Source organism: Rhinolophus sinicus, linkage group LG01 (assembly GCF_036562045.2).
Source record: "Rhinolophus sinicus isolate RSC01 linkage group LG01, ASM3656204v1, whole genome shotgun sequence".
Lineage (NCBI taxonomy): Eukaryota > Metazoa > Chordata > Mammalia > Chiroptera > Rhinolophidae > Rhinolophus > Rhinolophus sinicus.
In genome coordinates, this window is record NC_133751.1 from 34,295,969 (window position 1) to 34,315,205 (window position 19,237).

Here is a 19,237-nt window from a genome sequence, read left to right on the forward strand (position 1 = left end):
GACATAGGAGAATTTAAAAATGTGTATTACTAAGTTAAAATACCTAGTCTGGAAAGGCTACATACTGTAGAGTTGCAACTATCTGACATTCTGGGAGAGGCAAAACTATGGAGGCAGTAAAATGATCAGTGATTCCTAGCTCTGAGGTAGGAGAGATGAATGAGAAGAGCACAGAGGACTGTTAGGGCAGGGGAGCTACTCTGAATGTTACTATAATGCTGGGTATACTTTTCCAAATCCATAAAATATACACACCAAATATGAACTCTTATGTAATTTATGGACTGTTGGTGATAATGATTTGTTTATGTAAGTTCATCAATTGTAACAAATGCACAACTCTGTTGCAAACTATTGATAGTGGAAGGTTCTGTATGTGTGTGGGGTCAGAAAGTATATGGGAACTCTCTGTACTTTCTGCTTTATTTTGCTGTGATCCTAAAACTGCTCCAAAAAAAAAAAATTAAGTCATTTTAAAAGAATACATTTTAATATAATTGGCATACAAATAGAAAATCTCAAGGTGAATACTTCCTCTCACCACTGTTTTTCAACATTGTATTAGAAGTCCTAGCCAGAGCAATCAGGCAAGAGAAAGAAACAAAAAGGCATACAAACTGGAAATGAAGAAGTTAAATTGTCACTTTTTGCAGATTAAATGAATCTTTATATAGAAAACCCTAAAGTCTCCACCAAAAGAAACTATTAGAAACAATAAACAAATACAGTAAAGTCACAGGATACAAAATCAATATACAAAAATTCATTGCTTTCCTATGTACTAACAATAAAATTTCAGAAAAATAAAAAACAAAACAAACAACAACAACAACAAAAAACAATTCCTTTTGCAATTGCAACAAAAATAATAAAACACCTAGGAAAAACTTAACAAAGGATATGAAGGACCTATACAGTGAAAACTATAAGACATTGTTAAATAAATTGAAAAATACATAAAAAAATGGAAAGATGTTAAATGCTCATGGATTGGAAGAACAAACATAGTTAAAATGGCCATATTACCTAAATCAATACACATCAAAATCCAAATGGCATTTAAAGAAATAGAACAACAACGACAAAAAAAAAATCATAAGATATATATGGAATCACAAAAGACCCTGAACAGCCAAAGCAATCCTAAAACAAGAGTAACAACAAAAACAACAAGTCTGGAGGTATCACACTCCCTGATTTCACATTATACTACAAAGCCACAATAATCAAAACACGAAAGTATTGGCTGAAAACAGGCACACAGTCCAATTGAGAACCCAGAAACATACCCACAGATATGTAGGCAGATAATTTTTGATAAAGGAGCCAAAACGCATGCAATGTAGTAAAGATAGCCTCTTCAAAAAATGGTGCTAGGAAAATTGGAAAGCTACATGCGAAAGATTAAGGTAGACTGTTATCTGTCACCATATACCAAAATTGATCAAAGACCTAAACAAAGGATCTGAAACAACAAATTGCATAGGAGGAAAGATAGGTACTAAACTTATGGACCTTGGTTTCAGAGCGGATTTTATGAATTTGATCTCAAAGGCAAGGAAGTATACGCAAAAATAAATGAATGGGACTATATCAAGCTAAAAAGTTAATGCATAGAAAAAGAAACCATCAACAACGACAAATGGGAGAAGATATTTGCAAATAATACCTCCTACCGTGTTTCCCCAAAAATAAGCCCTAACCAGACAATCAGCTCTAATGCATCTTTTGGAGCAAAATTTAATACAAGACCCGGTATTTATATTATATTATATTATATTATATTATATTATATTATATTATACCCAGTCTTATAGTAAAATAAGACCGGGTCTTATATTAATTTTGGCTCCAAAAGACGCATTAGAGCTGATTGTCCAGCGAGGTCTTATTTTCGGGAAAACACAGTATGAGGGGATAACATCAAAATATGTAAATAACTCATACAACTCAACAAGAAAAAAAATCCAATTAAAAAATGGACAGAGTTTTTGTTTCTTCATTTGTTTGTCTTGTTCCTTTGTTGTTTTCAGTTGTATATACCACATATCAGTGAAATCATATGGTTCTCAACTTTTTCTCTCTGACTTATTTCACTTAGCATGATAATCTCAAGATCCATTCATGTTGTCGCAAATGGCACTATTTCATCTTTTCTTATGACAAAATAGTATACCAATGTAACTTTACTAGCAATTGTCACCCAAATAAACTTTAATATAAAAGAAAAAAATGGGCAAAGAACCTGAACAGACACTTCTCCCAAGAAGACATAAAAACAGCCAACAGATATATGAAAATATGCTCAACTTTACTAGCTATTAGGGAAATGCAAGTCAAAACCATAGTGAGATACCACGTCACGCCTGTTAGAATGGCTATAATCAACAAGACTAGTAATAACAATTGTTGGAGACGTGGAGAAAAAGGAACCCTCATACACTATTGATTAGAATGTAAATCTGTACAGTCACTATGGGAAAGAGAATGGAGGTTTCTTAAAAAATTAAGAATAGAATTATAAAAAAAGACATGTCAAATTAAGAATAGAATTAAAAAAGAACTCAGCAATCCCTCCTCTGGGTATCTACCCAAAAAATCTGAAAATGTTATCCATAAAGATATTTATACCTCTATGTTCATTGCAGCACTATTCATGGTGGCCCAAACATGGAAACCATCAAGTGCCCTTTGATAGATGATATGTTAAAGATATGGTGCAGATATACAGTGGAATATTAATAATACTTGCCCTAAGAAAAGGTGAAATACTGCCATTTGCAACAACATGGATAGATCTTTAGGTTATCATGCTAAGCAAAATAGGTCACACAGAAAAAGTCAAGAACCATATAACGTCACTCATATGTGGGATATAAAACTGAAAGCAACAAACGAATAAGACAAACAAAGAAACAAAAACTCATAGACACAGACAACAATTTACTGGTTTACCAGACAGTAAGGGGGTCAAATATATGGTGATGGAAGGAGAACTTACTCTGGTTAGTGAACACACAATGCTATATATACCGAGTGCCAAAAAAAGTATACATATTTTAAGAGATGTAATCTATATATCACTTTTTGAAGTTGAGTTGAATTACAGTAGCAAGTGTAGTATGATGTTCACTCAAAAGATGGCATTAACCAAATGAATGCTGGCATCACCATGTGACAGACAAAACAATCAAAGAAAATGGCAGAAGCACGGTTGTCATTCGAGGAGGACAAGAACATTTTAAAGGTATATTTGAAATTCTAGAAAGCTGTGGAAGTACAACAAAAAAGGAGGCATGAGTATGCAGCAGAACCTCCGACACATGTAATAAGTGCGTGCATTCATGATAAGTTTGAGACGCATGGTGCTCTATGTGTTTTGCACAAGGGAAGAGCCGGGCGGCCTCGCTCAGCAACAAGTCCTGCTTCTTCAACTATGGTGTTGAAACAGTTTACACAACTTGTATTATAATTTTAATACAGTTTTTTCCTTTCTTAAAACATGTATACTTTTTTTGGCAACCTCTATAGATGATGTATTATAGGATTGTACACTTTAATTCTATATACTTTTTAGTAACCAATGTCACCCCAATAAATTTTATAAAAATTTTTTAAAAACTGTACTTCCCCAAGGAGGGTAAAACTTCCATTTACTTTTAACTGGCATCATCTGTATTTGCTACCAACACAAAGTCCCTGAGTTTTATTCAGGGGCTTTTAGAGTGTTATATTGAGCTTGATTTCTAATCTTGATCTCACTTGAGTGAATGCTAACAACAAAACTTTTTCTGAAGAAATTTTTCTACACCCAGAATAGAGACTGAGACGGGCAAATATGTATATCTAACATTTCTTTTGTTCACGCAAGTTGCATTCTGGCATATCTTCTATTTTATCCCTGATATTTTTTGGCTCTAGGCAGAGGTTATCAATTTGATCTCCTTTAGTGAAGAAGAACCAGGCATTGTCTTCTATTCATCACGGAAAATCTACTAAAATTTAAGCTAGTGGAATAAACCACCACTTTTCAGTATAATCCCTCAGAGCAAACAATGGTGTAGCAGCAATTTCCACTCCGGATTTATAGTTTTGTCTTATTTTAGCTCTAAGGATTTATACTCTATTTGTTCCAGATCAACTGTACATTTAAAAACAGTTTTTAGACTGAAAGTGTTAAGTGGTCTGTCCAGAGGGTTTTCTGGTCATCGATTTGTTCATATTGAGAAAAGAATCCACATTTTCCGTAATCATGGAAAAAAGCAAATCCACCCTTAGCTATCTCCTCTTCTATATGCTTTCTCATAAAATTCATTTGTCAAGTACATATTTCCTATTTCAAACCCAACATTTAAAAATCCCATTGCGTAGTCATATGTATTTTATAGGTCTATATATTTTACAGGATTTAAAAAATTAGCATGTTATAGACAAAATTCTTTATTTTCCTCCCAATAAACTGACCTACCACAAGTTTTACATAATGATAAATAGCATCTCTGATCCCTCTGTTGTTCAGATCAAAAGTTTAGAAATCACCCTTTATACTTTAGTTTACTTCACACCTCACATATAACCCATCAGCAAGTTTCATACACTCTTGCCTTCAAAATAAATTCAGATTCCTACCAATTTAACCTATGTATACTGTGAGCAATTGTCCATCCAGTATAATACTAAGATCTCACTCTCTGCTTCACTAACTTTAGGAGTAGGAGCAGGGTTAATAGGTACCATTGAGGCATGTCAACGTATGCAGAGGTTTAAAAACAACAACAACAACAACAACAACAACAACAAAACTAAAATCAGCTATCAATTTAGACCTAAAGAAGAGAGAGTGTTTATAAATCTTAATGGAAGAGAGCTGGAGCTTTAGGAGAGGGCTGCTGGAAAAGAGTTGCGGTTTTTGTTAGAGAAACATAATCCCAGGGAACCTATGGCATGAGAGAGAGCAAACAAGAAAAATAAATACTCCAGCGCTACTCTATACCAATTTACTACTTTCCTGAAGGTATTTCCTAGGAACCAAAGTATTTCCTTAGGAACCATAACAGAACTAAAAAGGCAAGGGAACCCATTTTAAATAGCCTCTTCAGGCACAGAAAAGGGTGGAAACTGGATCTGCAAAGGCAACAAAGTATAAGCAGCCAATATATCTAATTTTATATTATAACCTTACATGATTCACAGGATAAATAGTCATTTCATTCAACAGTCATGTACTGAATACCAACAAAATCTCTGGCATTCTTCTGCAGATTGGTGATGTAGTGGTGAACAAGACAGATAAAACCACTGAACAAATTAACAAATATAGAAGTAATATATTAGGTAATATTTAGTGATTTTAAGAGAAGTGTTGAAATTCAAGATGGTAGTTGAATAAAATTTGGCAAGGAACTCAAACCTTGAAAACTGGAGAAAGAAATGTTCTAGGCAGAAGAAATAACAGAACTAAATACACCTGAGGTTTTGTACAATTGTGTAAATACTATTTTTGATAATATATTGACTATTTTATTGACATTAGTTCATCAAATATTCTCATTAGTAAAAGACTATTATACCTAATTAATAAAAGTTATAAATGATGCTCAGGATAGTGTTTATCATATAATAAGAGCTCAATAAATATTTGAGAGTTCTGTGTTATTATTATTATTTTCATTATTGCTACTATTTTTATATTTCAGGGTCAAGTCTATTTTCATTGACACACAATTTTTTCTTTAAAAAATCTAGACAGGAAGGAAAGGAGGAGAGCAATAGCATTAATTACTTCAGATTAAATCTGCACATGTGGCTAGAGGAATATTATAAAAATATTTTCCTTAGGATTAAATTGAGTAGCTTTCCAAAAGGTAAGCCAGTTTACATATATTTAATGAAAATATGGTGACAATTATTCACTAGTAGCTGATAGCAAACACAAACAATTTTAAATAATTTAATTAATTCCAGATATTATCAAGCATTCAGTTAACTGGTGACATTTTAAACTATACCAATATACTTTGACTACAAAGTTAAAAATTATCATTGCTACTAAAAAATTACTTATTTATATCATCACACTACAAACAATCCTGTGGTCACTATTGAAACATGTATCACTGAAAAGCAATCTACATTCTCTTGAACCCTCCATATTTCTTTTCTTTTCTCTTAATACACTGGCATCGTTTTTTTATTATTTTCTATTATTGTCAAATTGCACTGTATTTGCTCACAGTGTTTTTTCTCAATTATGCAAATTAACTCTATCAATGGTTATAGATTATAGACTAAATTCTTACTATACATGAATATGAATTATATGCCGTTTCTTACTTCAATTAGTTTATGATCTGAAAATTACTAAATTTTTGATTGCCAATTGATCAGTCCTCCCATTCTATTAATATTTTTGCAACTTTTCACATTTTGGAAAGATCACTTTGAATTGATAAGAAATGGATATGGTGAAATAACATGAACAACAACAATAGCTACTAAAGTCAATTTTCTCTTTCACTGCCCACTAAGTGCTTCACAGTTCTTCCCTCTCAATTTAATCCTTACGATAATTTATGAAATAGATACTTTTAATCCTATTTTACTGATAAAAATACTGAGGACCTGAAATAGTAAATGCCTTGACTTAATCATAGTGCTAAGAAGTAGAAGAGTTTAGATTTGTATCTGTGATCCATCTACAACCAGAGCCCAAGCACTTATACTGAAGTACACTAAGTAGAAATATCTTCTTAACTATTAAGATCAGAAATTCTGGCACATGCACAAATTCTTCTAAGAGTTCTATGAGCGTTTTATCTTTGTTTTGATTTCTGAAGTATTAATTTCTTAAGTGTACTTTAGTGGTGTGATGAATGCCATCTGCAAGATTAATTATAGAGAGAAGTCCCCAAAGTAATACTCCATAATTTTCCCCTAATAAAATTTTTAAAAATGCATATTTCTGTCTTTGGTTAATGTTTAATTCCAAACATCTATAGAGTTAACTTTTTAATACTTGTACTTTTATGTTTTTTGGTTTTGTTTTTGTTAATAACTTAAAGTATAAAGTGGTATTTCTCAAGCCTGGAAAAGATGATAAAACTTTTTAAATTAATCACATGCATAGATTATATTTAAAATATTCTTTCATTGATCTTTATGACTTTTTCCCAACTAAATAATAAATTTTATGTATACTGACTTTGTAGTTAAACTTCTTATTTACAGAGAGAAATTTATAAACAGTATTTATTTGTTAATGATTTCTGAGCTTGCTCAAATTGTATAAATTAATTTTATATTTAAGTATATTTTCAAGTGTTTTTCAACTATTTCTAATTATTTGGAAGGGATGAAAATATGCCTTTAAACAATAACAAGAAGTTGCTACTTATTTTGAGAGTCCATTAAGTTAAAGAACTGTATCTTCTGGAGTATACAGAAGAAAGAAAACGAAGAGAAAAAAAGAGCATCAGTTAAGAGACAAATCTAAAACATCGCTTTGTTCTTGATGATTACCAAAGAGAATATTTTACTAACTATGAGATTATGCTAGTTCTCCTTGAAGAGAAATATTAATGGGTCAGAAATGGCAAGCATGACTTCGTGGGAAATGAAGAGATTTCCCTTGTAATTACTTCTCAACTTTTGATTATTCTGTGTTTATTATAAAGCAAAAAAACTCTTTCTGTATTTTTTATGAGAATAACTGTTTAAAATTTCATTCAGCCAATCAGATTTTGATTGTATTTTTCTGTCTAGTTTTACTAATCCTGTGGAATAAAATTGATTCCAACAAGAAACTTCACTGATTACTCAGAGATTGGCTAATAGTCTTTATCACCTACTCTCTGTCTCGGATACAATTCTAGCTATCCAGTTCAAGGAAGATTATAATCAGAATGCATCCTATATTGTTTGGGAACTAATTGCATAGTTGCAGGTGTAGCTTGGTCACAGTAGGGTCTAAAGTAAACCAAGCTATTCAGAAGTTCAAGCTAAAAAGTATGGGTATATTTGGATACTTAAGTGAGTGGCATTTCCACTACCCATAAAGCTAATGTAATAGTCAAGAAAAACTACTAGTGGCTACAAAACACTGTAATTGCAGAACTAAAGGATACTGTTAGGCCCATACTAGAAGATGCACATTTCCCATTGTTATTAGCTATCACTGGCTTGGACAATCATGACCATAGGCAGTTTTCTATATTACCCAGTTCTCACAATCCTCTCATTAACCCCACTCCTGCACAAACATTACATCTAACTCTCTCTCAGTACCTATTGTCTATATCCATTTAGACATTTCCTAGCTATTTCTGATAAACTGCTAGTCCGGAAATAGGGATAATAGGAGATGATATTTCAAACTGGCATGGTAATACTCAAAATCAAACTTACATAAACTGCAGTAGAGCCAGAAAGAATGCTAGTTAGAGTATATACTCCCATAATAATTTTTATATACTACCGTGCATCAGTTCAGAGGTTCAAAGAAAAACAGGTTGTGGTAATAGAAGAGACTACCTAAAGAGCCTTTTAACAATAAAACAATGTTTGAGGATCTGTGCACCTTGATCTGCCAGACAGAATAATTATGAAAAAAATATTTGCCCAACATTAGTTGACAGGTATCAGGGATGAAAACAATCCCTTGTGATGCAAAAGTATGTCTTGTTTACCTTTAGGCTGACTGTACCTCAGGTCCTCAAATAACATTCAGTTCGGCGTCATCTCATTATAACATTGATGAGAAAACAAAAAATTGATTCCCAGCCAAGATCACTGTCTGTGTGGATTTTGTATGCTCTCCCTATGTCTGCGTGAGTTTTCTCCAGGCACTCCAGTTTCCTCCTACATCCGAAAGGTGTGCATGTCAGGTGAATTAGTGTGTCTGAACTGTCCCAGTCTGAGTTTGTGTGAATGTGGGTGTGAGTGCATCCTCTAGCAAAAGGGTGTCCTGTCCAGGCTCAAAATGGGGAAGGGAAGAGAGGCTGTAGGTGCAGGAAATTTCTAACTTAACTGGAGCCCTTGTATGGTGGAATAATATTTGGGACTGGCAGATGTTTGGTACTTTTGTGGGATTTTCAGAAAAGGTCAATATGGATATGTCACTGGCTTTTTTCATAAAACAGGTAATGTTTTCTTCCGGTAGCAGCTGATGCCTTCTTCTTCCTCAATTTGGGTAGGGAACAGCAGGGACACCCTGTCTGAGCTCCCAACAGGATCATCTGCAGCAACTTATTGAGACTACAAGATGTACTTTCAAGGTACTTTCTACAGCAAACATGCTGGAACTGATTATAATTGGAAACTCAGCTTGGCCTTTCAGAGGTCTTGTTTCCTTTAGGTATGGATCATTCTCTGGAGCTGATGGGCTTTCTCACAGCATAGAAGCTGTGTTTGAAGAACAGGTTAACCAAAAGACAGGAAGTACATGTTACCTGTCCCTTAGGTCTGGTTCTGGCAACCCACACACAATCATTTTCATTATATTCTGTTAATCAAATGAATCACAGAGCCTTCTCAGATAGAAGGAAAGGGAAGATAAGCCCTCTCTTGCAATGTGACAAGTTTCAAAGAAATGAAATGATCTCTAGTCCTTCCTAATTGAGGTTTATTTCTTTTCAACATGTGTGATATCCAGATGGAAGCAATTCAAGGTCGTTAAGGCAAATCTACAATCATCAGTGACCAAGATTACTTCAATTTTCTTGCTCCCTCATCCCCAGCACGTGGTTTCCTTCTTGTGGTCTAAGAAGCCCAGCAGGAGGAAAACAAAATAAAGAAGTAATTTGTTACTTCATTACAGTTACAGAAGCTTCTAATGGGACTCCCACTTATATGCATATAGCCAATCCTAACTGCAAGGAAAACTGGAAAATGTTATTCTAGTATTTCATTCCATAAAGACCTTTATTTAGTTAAAAACTAGGGTTTCTACTATTTAAGAAAACAGGAAGAATGGATATTAGGAGAAAAATAGTAGTATTTGATAAAAAATACATATTTGCATCTTTCCTGAGAAAAGAATCATATTTTATAAGATATCCTTTGTATTGGTTGGAATTTATTTGCAGACAGATTTAATTTAGATACTTAAAGCACAAACAGATTTAGTTCAAAGTATTAGCTGGCTAATGTGTGTTCTTGATACATAGTGAGACATGTAATCAATCAGAAGAGAAATAGCCAGGAGAAATGTCCAATCACCTTCTAAGACTGTTCCAGTAGAAATAGCACTTAACACCCTCACAGCTACAGACACTAGAATCTCTTCAAAGCTGCTGCAGAGAAAATCCAATGACTACAGGACTCTACTTGCCAGAAGAGCCATTCAGCCTCATTCATTCTTCATACCATCTTTCTCAATTTTGAGAAGTGATAATGCTTAAAGTTCTCTATATAACCCAGTTGAAAGTTTCCTGGGAAGTGCAGTTTTGAGTTTCAGCCTGGGAAAGAAAGGATTCACAATGAAAAAGGATACCAAAATGGGCAGACTAAGTTCAGTATAGTTGTGTGTACAAGCAATATCTCTTTTTATAAGGTATTTATGACCCACTAAAATGAAAATAAATCACACTATATTATTTCTTTGAAGACATAAAAGTATAGCAGATTCACCAAAAAATCAACAGGTTGAAAGAAAACATAATCTTTGTCTTTCACGCATGGGAAATAATGTCCCTTGAATCAAAACAAACTATAAGTATTGATTTTAAAATTGATTATCTTCAATCATCTTCCTCCCAGAAAAGGATAGAATAAGTTTAAATGTCATTAGCTCTAATGACAAAGCTAAACACGTAAAAACAAAATTATGCTTATTTTAATCTGTAAGGAACTGTCATTAATTTCTCTTTGTTTCTTTGTCTCTTTTCTTTTGTTTGGTTTAGATTCATTAAAGTATTTAAGGAAATTCCTCTTGTTGTTCATAGCATAGCTGGCAAAGAAACTCTTTCCTTTTCCTCATCCCTTAACAACAAGTATAATAATCTTATTTCTTTTCTGACAATAGCTAGGAGAAAATATCTATGATAAAATACATACAAAATAAAATAGCATCATGCATTTGACCATAACAAGAAAAGGAGAAAAGAACTAGTCCTAAAAGTATGTGATCTTGGGAAAATACATAGCTTCACTGACTTTCTTAATCACCCTACACTGTGTTAATTTCCTGAGGCTGAGGTAAGAAACTACCACAAACTGTGTGGGTCAAAACAACAGAAATGTATTCTTGCACAGTTCTAGAGACTACAAGTCCAAAATCGTGTTGTCATCAGGGCCATGCTCCCGATGAGACTCTGGGTAGTGTCCTTCCTTTCCTCTTCCTAAGTACTGTTGGTGGCCATTGAACTTTAGCATTCTTTGGCTTGCGACTGCGTAAGTCTAATCTCTGACAGTCATCACTTGGCATTCTCCGTATGTATCTCTATTCTTTCTTTATAAGGACACCAGTCATATTAAATTAGGACTTCCCTAATGATCTCAATCAATGATTTGATTACATCTGTAAAAACCCTATTTCCATGTAAAGTCACATTCTGACATACTGATGGTGAGGACTTCAATGTGCTCATCGGAGGGGCACAATCAACCCATCTATAGCAAAAGATATTTGCGTCCCTGAAAAGATTTGATAAAGTGATACATATGTTGTTTGTTTTTTTAATGTCTCTTACTCTTTGTTTAATTTTTTTCAGTTAATTCTGGGTGATAGAATGGATCACCTATAAAATATCCCTATTATTGGTGATCAAAGGGAAAGTGAACACTACAAAACTCAGGAAATCCATGTTCTAGCTCCAGCTTCATCATACAAAAAAATGTCTAATGGGATAATGTGAATATATCTATTGTGAGGAAAAAGAAGATAATGTATTGTACAGTAATTAACAATTTATGTTTCCTTTATGGAAACTACTATTTCCCTAAAAGATCATTAGATCATTAGAAGACCGATGGCAAGGATTACTTGTTTGTTTCATACATCAGAAAAGGAAACTGAGATAGTAAGACACATAAGAGATAAACATACTTTAACAAGACAATGACTCTCCCAAGAACCTGAGGTCTTTGTGCAGGCAGTAATAAGTCTGAATTTAAAAGTCACACATTTAAAAAAGGGGAAAAAGAGAGTATCAAATCTTTAGACAAGGATTTGACCAACAAAGTAAAGAAGTATATGGATAAGATTTAAAATTAGAAGTCACATATAAAATTCTGATAAACGTTGTGGCTGAGAGTTGCACCATAATTAAGACAATAGTATTATTTCAGAGAAAAGGTATTTTTTAATAAAACAGGCAAAGTATAACCTGGGCTACTGCATACATTAGAATGGCTAAAATCCAAAACACTGACAATTCTAGATGCAGGAGATGATTTGGAACTACAGGAATTCTCATTTGTTGCTGGTGGAAATGTTAATGATACAGCCACTTTGGAAGACAGTTTGGCAGTTTCTTACAAAGCTTACCATATGCTTACATAAGCTTACCATATGATCCAACAATCATGCTCCTAAATATATAGCAGAATGAGGTGAAAACTTATGTCCGTAAAAACACTGTCATATGAATGTTTATGGCAGTTTTGTTCATAATCACCAGTTAATCTTGAAGGAAACAAGATTAACTTAACTAGGAATAAATGAATGAATGAATAAATAAACTGTGATACATCCATACAATGAAATATTATTCTACAATAAAAAGAAATAAGGTGCCAAGCCAAAAAATAAACAAATAAACAAAGCAAACAAACAAAACCCCACAAAGGAACCTTAAATGCATATTGGTAAGTGAAAGAAGCCAGTCTGGAAAGTCTACAAATTATATGACATTCTGGAAAAGACAGAAATATATAAATGGTAAACAATCAATGGTTGCCAAGGGTTCAGAGGGATTGTAGGGGAAGGATGGATAGGTAAAGCATATAGTATTTTTAGGGCAGTGAAACTATTTTGTATGTTATTGTGATGATGGATACATTTGTCAAAACCCATGGAACTGTACAAAATAAAAAATAAACTCTAACGTAACCTATGGACTTTAGTTAATCACGATATTGGTTCATCAGTTGTAACAAATGTACCACACTAATGAAAGATGTTAATACTAGGGGAGACTGTGATTAGGGAAGGAACTGATATATAAGAACTTTGTGTACTTTCTGTACAACTTTCCTATAAACCTGAAACCACTCCAAGAAGTTAGTCTATTAAAAAAACATACGTGCATGGAAACAACCCATATTCCCCCAGTTTGTATATTAGCATGAGAAGATTAGAAAGTAATGAACTCATCAAAAGTCATTTTAACGTATTATTTATCCCACAGGAGTATGTGGGATAGGAGTGAAGATGAGACGCTACGTATCTATCCTTAGAAAAGAAAATGTCTTCTAACAGCCCTGCTAAGATTTATAAATGGACATCCCCTCTTTGGTAATGTGGACCTATTAGCATGCACTATTTTCTTCGGAGGAACATATATAAACAACATATATCAACAGCGTTACTTGAACACAACCACACTGGGATAAAATAAAGTAAATTATAGGTAAAGCATTTTATTTCAGTGGAATTTGAAGTCCTAATTCCATAACATGGCTACTTCCCTCACTCTAGATTCCCTAGACAGTCCTGGGTAAAGTAATCTCACTAGAGGGCTGAGTTTGAAGGCTAGTAAAAATGAGCACTCTGACATACAAATCTTATATAGGTTACAGTTTTATTTTAAAAGAATATAGTTTCAACAACATCTACCAAAAATATTTGTGAAACATTTACTGGGGATGTTCAATGGGGGTTTTTGAACACAGTTTCTCAGTTCTATTTGGTCCTCACAGAAGACCTTAAATATAGTGATGGTAAAGGTCATCTGTCAGTGCTGGCTGCTGTCTTTTCAGATTGCAGAAAGAATGTAGTGGATCGTATCATACCTGTTTAATTTCCATTTACATCACCCTGACACTTTAGTATAATTGTTTTACTAAGTTATACAATCTGCCTTTGACAAGCCCTGTGTCTAGACCTAACATCTGGATTCCTGCTTTTTTGAGATCATTGTTACAGCCACTACACACATGACCACTATTAAGCTACCCATGATCTCAGCCTTGGATCACTACTGCAATCTCTCTCCTGAGTGACTGGGCTCAGATGGAAAATATATCACACAGCCAAGTTTATTGGTGACATTTCATATGATCTGCAAGCTGCACTAAACTCTCATAAGCACACTCAGTCCTCTCTCCATGCTCAATAATATCTCTTCCAAAGCTCCACCATACCAAGCCCAACTGAAGAAGATGTGAAATCACCAACTCTTACAAATTTTGCCTAAAAAAGACAATTTCTCTCTGGATTATTCACACGTCTCATACACATGTGAATAAGACAAATAGATTTAGTCAGGGCAGTTTGCTTCAGTCTATCTCCTCAGCTTTGCAAATGGCAGTGGGAGCCCAGGCATTTGTGCAGCACTATGACCTCAAGAGCGTTTTTGACTGATAACATCTTTGGCCATGTAAAATCAGCCATGATCCTCAGGCATAGTATGTGTCTCTCATGAACTCACCCTCTATCCTCTCTGCTTTCCCATGGGTTCTATCATTTTAGCTAGTGTTATTTATTTTGTTGTTGTTGTAGTACTATGTTTGTGTTAATAAGAAACAAAATTCTCTAAGTATAGACTACTTGGAAATTCACTACGGTATAGATAATATCAAATCTTCAAAAATTCAACAACCTAAGAGACACATAGTTTTAATATTATGGGGCATATTTTAGCTAATGTTTCTATTTATATCATTTTCTTTTTCTTTTTAAGTTTCTAATCCTTCTATAGGTTACCTAAACCACTTTTGATTAAGAAAACTGTAGAAAGTTAGTAACTGCCACAAGCAAACGCCAGGCGGTGGCACGTGTCAATTTTCCACAGAGTCCTGCTTTGCGGGGTGTCTGCACTGCTCTGGGTCTCTGCTCACACTTGCTGGAATCAATCGCAGCAGATTTTAGCCCACAGGTCATTTTTCCCCATATTTCTTTGTAAACTCTTCAGCATTCTTACAGAATTTTTACGGTCCTTAGAATATTCTTCAGTTAGGTCAGCCCGGAGGGGGTGCTCGGGCTGGGGGTCGTTCACCAGTGCTATGAGGGACTGGATCACTTGGTCGGTTTTGGTCGCTGGCTTCCAGTTTTCAGCACTAATTACTGGCAGACAGACCTGCCCCTTCTCATCAATGTTGGGGTGATAGAACTTTGTTTTAAATGTGATGTTCGGTGGTTTGAATGGGTACTCTGCTGGAAAGTTGATTTCGATTCTGAAGTCCCCTTATCATATGGAGGGTTATCAGGAGCAATAAGCCCTTGCCAAGTTAATAAATTAGCTTCATCAACCTGGATGTTATGAAAGTTTTTCATTCCACATTTGCGGATTTCTTCATGCTCCTTCATCAGCCTCCTGTTGGCCACCATCTTGGATCTGGTGCTGCTGCTTTATATATTATTTTCTTGTTCAGAGAATTTATAAGAATTTTACAGTATCACTCTTTTTTCCAAAAGCATGAATTTCAATCCCTACAATTTCTTTAATTATATGACCATAACACAATTTATAACATAAAGCTATCTCCTAATATTGGGTATTTTTCCTCAACTTTTTCTCAGTATCATTTCCTTAGAATAAGGAAGCTCTAAATTCAAAGTGTCATCTTGTTAAGATAGCTTAAATAATTATATTAAATTCTAATTCAGAATATTCTAAGTATGTTTTGGTTTCTGGCTTTTTGAGCCATTTGCAGATATAGCATAGCTGATATATTTTTAAATTTACTCTGTGAAAATCATGTAGAAGAATAAAAAATTTTCAGTCTTTGCAGTGGACTCAAATTTAACGTCCTTAATCATATTGTCAGTGATTTATAAAAAACAACAGCAAACAAACAAACAAAACCTTGAGATTTTCAGAGCCACCATTCTATGGTATTTTAAAAGTAAAGAAGTAAAGAAATCAGGTAGCGTTCCTGCAGTCTGAAAACCTTTTTTTCTCCATGTATCATGAGAACATATATACATACCCATCTCTGTTTTTATCTCTATCACTATCTCTATCTTTACTATTTTTTAATGGAAGAAAATACTCATTTTATCTATTTTAAATTGTTGGATGATAAACGTTATAAAATGTACTTCAATTTAAGAAATCAGTCATAGCATTTTCCACCCTAAATTTCAGCAATAATTTTAAAAAGGTCCATTACTCTTGTCATTAGAAAAAGCTCCCCTCCCTTTCAGTCATGTGGCAGCATTTATCTAGTACCTAGGAAAATGTTCTGGCTCATCTATCACACTAATCTTGTTATAATGTAATAATGACTTAACTGTCTCTGCACATGAGTGTAACAACATTTTTGGAAGCAAATGAATATGTCTTTTTGAATTTATATCCCTAAACTTGATAACATATCATTTAGTAATAATCCCCTCTGGGCACAAAGTAAGTTTTTAAGCCCTGTGAGCCTTATAGAGTCTTTAGAACTAAGTAATTAAACATTTCATGGAGGTTATTACAGAGTTTAAGTAGTGAATTCACATATCCACTGACTGGATTTATAATAGTTGCAATAGTACACTGAATACAGAACTCAGATTTGTTGTGCTATTAGTTGGTTCTTGCTTCAAAACTGAGTAAAGAGGTCAGCGAAAGGAAAGGTTAGTACAAAGTTTAGATTACCTTATTGTCTAGTAGAAGTCTAGTTAACATACTTACATTTGGGTAAAAATTGTATAAAACTGTGGAGGCATTACAATTATCACCAACTTTTTGGCTTTTGACTTTCTAAGGTTGTTTTAGGGTGGTATACCTAGACAGTCACATCAACATTGTAATAACATAAAAGCAACATTTCAACTGTCCTGCCATCATAAATGTGCTTTTATATATAAAAAGTAAGCATTGTTTCAACTTGCATTTACTACTCCATTTTATCTGATATATGAGAAGGAATATTCTAGAAATGTTTTCGTATATACTGGAATGCCCTACACATTTAGCTGTGAACCATTTTATATCCACTGCTACTCTTAGAAAATGCAAGGACTGTTGAAGAGAATTTGGTCATATTTTCTGGTTTATAGTAGAAAGAATAAATGATGACTAGTAGTCTTTTATCATAGTAAGAACAAAATTAAAAGGGATTATATAAACATTGTCTGGAGGCTTAACAAGAAAAAGTGTAAGGAAATTAACCAATGCAGTATTTTGTTTTTCTTTGGATCTTTCTCACACAAAAAAAGAAGTAAACTAACCACTGCCCTAAGAAGGTAATTGTATTGAGATCCTTTCTAACCTCCATGTTATTCTTAATCTCCCCACTCTCTCTCCTCTCCCACAATCACACACCTATTTGGCATAACAGATTCTCCCTCTGCTGGATAAATCTACTGAAATAAATGAAGGATAGGAATACTATGGTCATAGCCTATGCTAAATAAAATCATGAAAATTTACAAATATAAAACCTATCAAAGACTTTCCAAGTACTAGACTTCAGGAGGAGAATTTGGGTTGTAAGATCCAGAGGGACCATGAGTTTAAGAGACAGAGAACACTTGTGGGGCATTCTTTGTCAATTTAGTGAACATCCTTGAGTGAACACCTACAAGGTCATATCAGTAAGATTCTAGTGATCTTAAATTGTGTGGGGAGACAGTTTGAGTTAATTAAAATGGAAGCACAACACATGCTTCTGCAGTCACTGAAACACAGCTTCATTTCCTTATATTTTATCAGCAGAAAAATGGACCGAAGAATTGATTTAAATGTTTTTTGAGACCTTTGTTTGCTCATTAAGAAGTAAAGGCTCAAGTGGTAAGTGGTAGGACGACAGCGCTACCACCACCTTCACCACTAATTTTCTTGGACACGTGTTTAGTGTTGCAAGACAGAATTTACAAATACATTCATAAAGAACCCTAGTTTGGAAACAATAGCCACCCTGGGTAGAAGGGTAAGATCATATCATGTGAAAAAAGATACTTCACTAAAGTTATTCTAAAGCAAAATTCAGTACTTTTCTATAACTCTGCATGTAACTTAAATTTACTTATTTATTTATGTATTTATTTTTTATTTATTTAAAAATATATTAAATTCTCCCTTGTGACCCTTTAACAAAATTCCTAACACTGAGATCTTCAATGAGAAAATACAATCTAGAGTGAAAAGAATGGATAAAATAGTGAGAAGTATCTTTGGAAACATTTTAAAATGATACAATATCTGTTGTGAATTTATTTTTTTTCTGACAATTCTTTATTTCCTAAGGAAATATGGAATTTTCATGATGAGTCTAAAGCTCATCCATAATTCTTATTTATTTTAATTAGAAACACAAAGAGTGAATTTAATTTAAATTTCAGATTTTGACTCAAGCTTTATTGCTGCTTTCAATAAATGATATAAAATAAATATTTAGAGTGATATGACCTTCACTTCTCTTAGATTGCAAGCATGTTACACACCAGAACAGCCAAAAAAGGATTGACTATTCCTTAAATAGTTGTTATTTGGGAATAGATTAAGTAGTAAGATTTACAGAGATATTTCAGGAAAGATGTCTGTCTTCATAGTAATATAGGTACTTCATAAATCCATGCAGACTATTGGCCCAGCATTGAAGAGGTAAGCAGGTCCAAATTATGTCACTTCTCAGCATGTTAGAGTTTTAGAGAGTTTTCCAGTGCAATCTGATTAGAGAAGTGTAATCGATAGGCACATAGGCACATAGGCACATATCCACCTTGTCTGACCTAGGCTTCCTGTGGCATCCCTTCTTGGAAGAAAGTCTTAGGAGCTTGGGAAGAGATTGAAACTCCTACTGATTTCTTAGTTGAATATTACAGAATTGGAAAAATTACAGCAGACAACTATTTAGATTGATATTTCCTTTTAATCACAAAAATTGCTTGCACCAGGAATGGTTAGGGATTCTAAACATTGTCAGGGGTCCTTATTCAAGATGAAATTTACAATTCTTAGCACATTATTTAAAGACCTTCATGAGAAGTTATTGGTTCAATTCGCTAAACTCATCTTTAGCTAGAAACTATGAGGTATGTGTATTGTCTGCAGAAGCTCTGAACACAAGACAATCCAGTGTGCACGTCCCTTAGAAGGTCATGTTTTTGTTTCTGTGCCTTTTTTCATCTTCCTAGAAAGCATTT

At 33.8% G+C, this 19,237-nt stretch overlaps 1 pseudogene; it reads right to left on the reverse strand.

The window, feature by feature from the left end:
* Positions 1-15,036: 15,036 nt before the first annotated feature.
* Positions 15,037-15,487, reverse strand: LOC109449032 (ubiquitin-conjugating enzyme E2 L3; annotated as a pseudogene).
* Positions 15,488-19,237: the final 3,750 nt, after the last annotated feature.